The sequence below is a fragment of the Lytechinus variegatus genome, chromosome 4 (genome assembly GCF_018143015.1).
Source record: "Lytechinus variegatus isolate NC3 chromosome 4, Lvar_3.0, whole genome shotgun sequence".
Classification (NCBI taxonomy): domain Eukaryota; kingdom Metazoa; phylum Echinodermata; class Echinoidea; order Temnopleuroida; family Toxopneustidae; genus Lytechinus; species Lytechinus variegatus.
This window is the reverse complement of record NC_054743.1, coordinates 63524430-63530439: the sequence shown is the minus strand read 5'-3', so window position 1 is coordinate 63530439 and position 6010 is coordinate 63524430.

Below are 6010 nucleotides of genomic sequence, written 5' to 3'. Positions count from 1 at the left end.
TCAATCAGATATGATTATTTACGTCTTGGACCGACCTTTAACGTCACCATCCGAAAGACGTGACCACATCACGTGATTATATTACTAGTATACCTTATACTAGTGATTATATTACTAGTATACCTTATACTAGTGATTATATTAAATACTAGTACTAGTGTACCTTATACCATACCGACGTCGGTTTCCACCTGCACCATAGATTCAGGGGAGAGGCGGGGGGGGGGGGATGGGGGCTAAAGTTCCAAGAAAGGGGGAGGCACAATAGGAAATAAAGGTAATGAGTGTGAAAAAGCTAGGTGAAATAATCAAAATCTATCACAAAATTAGGTTTTGATTGAGGTCTGCATTGATCGCCGGAACGCTTGCTACTGTAAGAAATTTTAATTGCATAGATTCTCATTTTTTAAATCTATTTTTTTTATATATATATATATTATTTATTTATTTATTTATTTATTATTATTATTATTTTTTAGGGGGTAGGTACGCCACTTATTGAAATCCAACTGGATTGCTTATCATTTTGGGCACAATTCGAAGCTTTTCGGAATGTTTATGTTTATATGATAAGCGGCTTTCTTTATCAGTCTGGAATGTCCAAAAACATTGTTGTCAAAAGTACAACAAAATAAAAAATGGAAATGTACTTCTTCATCTAATTCAGTTTCGTGTGCCAAACTAATTTAGTTTGAGTTATCCAAATACCTGTATCCAAAACCAGGTTTTGCTAGACCAATAATGTTCGATAAAAAAAGAAGAAATAAAAGGTTTACCGAAAACAATAAAAAATAAATCCCTGAATTGCGCATTTTGCTCATTAGACCTATACAAACAATGATTTTAGAATTGCCAAACTAGCTTGGGATTCATCCTTTTCAATATGCTTTAATCGATACTGCTTGTATCTGAGCTGACGACCAGCTCAAATTGTTAAAAAAGTTAATGGATGAAGTTTTAAAGAATTTCTTTTTAATATTTGTCTGACTAAAACAAGCCAAATCCATTAGCTAAATTACGCATTTGATAACGATGTTTTCCTCTATTTCCTCGTTTTTTAAAGATTATATTCTCTTAAGTTTCATCTAAAATAGTAGCTATTGCTAACGACTTTACAAAATATTTAGATAACCATTTACTGAACATTCCTTGTTTTTTAACCCCACCAATACTTATGAAATTTTAGAAATAAATCGATCATTTGTTCCCTCGCAATTATTTTAGCACATACTGATCCTATATGATCGGAACCTTAAAACCACTAGCGTACCTACGGGGGCGGGAGTCTGCCCCACTAACGAGCCAGAACCCATGCAAAGGACGTATCCCTGCCCCCCTGATGACGAGCTTAAAATACATTTTTTGCCCCCCCCCCCTGACGAGGTTGAAGACCTTTATTGCCCCCCCCCCCCTGACGAGCTTGGAGACCTTTTTTCGGCTTGTCAATTATTTTTTCTGGTATGAAATCCTTAATTTGTGATTGCAGACCTTTTTTGGCGGACGGTTTTGCCCCCCGTGGAAAATTCTAGGTACGCCACTGCTTAAAACATTAAAGAAAAAAATCATGACATTCACATTTTCTAAAGTGCAATTTTCATGAAACAAGTTCTCAACCAAATCTAACACCCTCTCAAGATAGTTTTGTTTAATAGCAACATTCATTCCCGGCATTCATTCATATCCTACACTCCACTCATCAAACATTTACCTAACAAACCCGAAAGCATTAACACACAAAACGATCAGCCATCACGGCCCAGACATATGGAATGATTTGCCCAATGATATCAAACTCACTGCATACATCTTTTCTTTCAAAGCTTCATTAAAAAAAGTATCTTTTATCCAAGTATTCTTAAATTCTTCTTTCTCCTTTTCTGATGATCTGTGATTGTTCCACACCATAATCGGTTTCCAATAGCTCTTTTCGCTTTTAGCTGCTATTACTCAGGCATTTTGCTTATATAGTTTGCCACTGCATTTGTTTTTCACTACTTTGTCTTATCATGAAATTGTCTAAACTTTGTTATAAAAATTTTCACAGTGCAATGTACTTTAATGTCATACTACGATTATGTCTATGTACTGTAAATTTAATTTGACTACAATAAATGTAGAAACTCCTGAAAAATTCTAAGTATCGTAAAATATAGGCCTATTTTCTTTCTTTCTATCTTTCTTTTTCTTCGTTCCCTCCTTCCTTCTTACTTTATTTCTTTCTTTTTTCCTTCTTTCCCTTTTTCTTTCTTTCTTTTGTTCTGCCTTTCTCTCTCCCTTTCTTCCATCATTCCTTCTTACTTTCTTTCTTTTTTTTTCTTTCTTTCTTTCTTCTTTCTTTTTTTTTTTTTTTTTTCTTTCTTTCTTTCTTTCTTTCGATCGATCTACCACATTATATCTAATCCCATCTTCTTATAATATTAATTCAATGACCCTCATAGCAAGATTGACCCGGAAACTGACCTTTTGTGACCACGCCCCGTTCCAAGTGCAACCGAGAACTTTTAATCGAGGGAAGATGTGACGCAGCCAGGTCTCTATATATTGGGTCAGATCCCAGATGACACAGAAAAAGTTATCGATCATCAGACCTTATTCTGGGTCATTTTGATATAAGCCTACAGCCCTACAGACAGAACCGTTGGCACGGTCAATCTGACCAGGGATTTTAGAGTGTATGTTTGACACTTAACATGTAGTGCTACAACGTACACTATCAAAAACAGAAATATTGTCTCTTATTTTATTCATCTAACATAGTTTATTATTATGATAAGGTTTGAATTCTCTGTTATGATGAATACAATCAACCCAAGTCAGTTTAGATTTGAATACGCTTAGTTTCCACCAAAGTCAGCTCAAAATGGTACTGGGATCTTTGAACAAAATTTTGGCAATATACTCCTATGTGTTTAAGATCGCATGCTCGATCTGTAATGAAAATCATTAGTCATAAAAAATTGGAACCAGTGGGATTCGAACCTGTCATCTACTGCTTGCCGGCCAGGCAGAGACTCATTAAGGCTATTCTGGTTCAAGGCGAAGTCGCGATGAACTGGAATAGCTCATCCTCTTCTTCCTGACCCATTAATATGCAAATGCCGTCCGCCGTGCACAATATGTAGTAAATAAAGAGGCTTTAATATAGGAAGTAATAATAATTTGTGAACAAATTTTCAGCACATAGGAGAAATGCCGAACTTTGTTCACAAATTATTATTATTAACTCCTATTAAAGCCTCTTTATTTATTAGTACTGAGGTTTGTTTCAAATGAAAACTTACGTCATATTTTCATACTGAAATGAAAGTAAATTGAATGAAATCAGACATATTTATCCCAATGCATAAATCATCTAAATTGGAAGTAAAATTATCAATTATAGTGACTGTTTTCTGTACAACATTCGTTTTCATTCCAACCGAATATTCGGTGAATGGACCAATAATCATACATTTCATATATACACATTATTAAAGGACATAGCGTCTCAGAAATGTTTTGAAACACACAGAGTGTCTACTGCCTCTTTCAATTAGTCTTTCCTATATACGTATAATTTGCTTCAAAATGGGTAATATCGCATCCAAGCATTTTTTGGATACATATTCAATCGATCTAGGGGTCGACAAGGATGTTACATTAGCCCCTTATACCAGTAATTAAACAGAGCATATTAAAGGGCATAGCGTCTCCGAAATTAGATATTTTCTGTTTCTGTTTGTGGTAACTCCCTTAGGAACTCGGCAGGACAGCATTTTGCTGGTAAACGCCAAGCTGGTATAAAACCAATTACCTACGAAACATTTTACGTCTAGGTTAATCAGTCATAGTGGCTGACGTCATAGACGACAGATATCACTCTCGGGCCTTTTTATCAAAGTGGAGACAATGGCAGAGTTGGGATTCGAACTCACAACCTTACGATTATGAGTCCTATGCTCTAACCACTGGACCACACGACCCGTCGTGAAGCATATTTTGAAGCATACGGAGCGTCCGCTGCCCCGTTCCAACTCTTGCCAATACACATGATACATGGAATTCGCTTCAAAATGGGTAATATCGAATGCCAGCAATCTTTTTTAGTACATAATTATGTAATCGTAATAGGGGTTGATAATGATTATTTATTTACATAATGCAAATAAAATTTGACCAGCAGCAGAATCAATGTACAAACATTTATGAAGTACGATATAACAATGCAAATTAGGAGTGGAGAGTGACATGAAGAACATTGAAGAAAACCAAATATTGTCAGTTATGATGTTTGATTGTCCCTCTACCAGTAAACAGAACATATTAAAGGACATACCGTCTCTGAAATTAAATATTTTGAAGCATACGGAGCGTCCGCTTCCCCTTCCTACTCTTGCCAAAACACGGAATTTGCTTCAAAATGGGTAATATCGAATGTCAGCAATCTTTCATACATATTTAACCGAAATAGGGGTGGATAATGATTATTTATTTACATAATGCAAATAAAAATTGACCAGCAGCGCATGCTGAAAGAGTCAATGTACAAACATTTATGAAGTACGATAAAACAATGCAAATTAGGAGTGGAGAGTGGCATGAAGAACATTGAAGAAAACCAAATATTGTCAGTTATGATGTTTGATTAGTCCCTTATACGCCCCTATACCAGTGATTAAACTGAACAAAGCTATTATCGTCTCCAAATTGAATATGTGTCCGCTACCTTTTCCAAGTCCAATACGTGGAATTTGCTTTAAAATGGATAATATCGAATGTCAGCAATTTTTTTAAATACATATTCAATCGATATAGGGGCCGACAAGGATACCGACAGGGATACCAAAACACAATTATAATGATGAAATTATCGCATGAAACGGTCGATGATAAATGTAAATCAATGTAAAGTAGCCTATATACTAAACTGAATGTGGCATTGAATACATATGTTCCACTTTTACAACATATTACTAAGTATGTAGAAATAAGACATTTATTGTTAAGCGTATAGAGTTTCAAGATGTATAGCGTTTCAAGATGTACAGAGTTTCAAGATGTAAGTACAAAACAATAAAGTTCATACATGTAGATAAGAATGAAAGCTATAAAAAAATCCCACAAACATGAAAATTATCATTTAGCTATATATTTTTTTTTCTCGCAATTTTCAATACGAAACACTGTAGTTTATAATGAATAATAATGAAAAAAAAAACAATATGTCCACTTATAGTGCAGTTACTATGTGCATATACTCAACTGCGCTTTGATACTTGGTATCCCCAGCTGTAGCTGAGCCGCCATATTAATAGGCACTACAGCGTTCAAGGAATAAATCCTACCGGGTACCCATTCACCTCACCTGGGTCGAGTGCAGCACAATATGGATAAATATCTTGCCGAAGGAAATTACGACATACGTGTGAAGTATCAGGAAAATGTAAGGTAGGAATTAGTAAGATAAGACTCATCAAGTTAATGTGTCACATTAAGACACTGTAAGATATACAGTTTGAATACAGAAGTATGACAGCTAAATGAATAAAACAAAATCCCACATATCATTTAGATATCGTTTCTTGTCGTCTTTAAATCTGATATTACATATGTATCAACAAAATTTCCGTCAACTTTTACATTTAATCAAAGGAATGCGTCGTTTTCTATGAATCAAATGTTTTACTTCTTGCCTAAAGGCGCGAGAACATAATCCAATGAAGCGGAAAATGATAAGGCGGCGAATTCGTGATAATTTTGTTCATTCCGTGGCCGCTGTACAAAATGATGAAATTTCAGTGGGAGGGGGGATCATCGCACTCTTCGGACGATATTTTGATCTGCAGAAGAAGGTCACGCATTCCGTTGACCAGGGTCCGAAATCAAAGAGGAACATCATCGCCCTTATGTTGCCCTGCACTCTCCTCCCAAGAAAGAGCGCTTCGCGCGTTTCGGCGCGCCCCTTCCAAAACTAATTCATGGCTATAAGCGGTTGAGATGAACATAATGAAGAGACAAATGTTTTTGATAA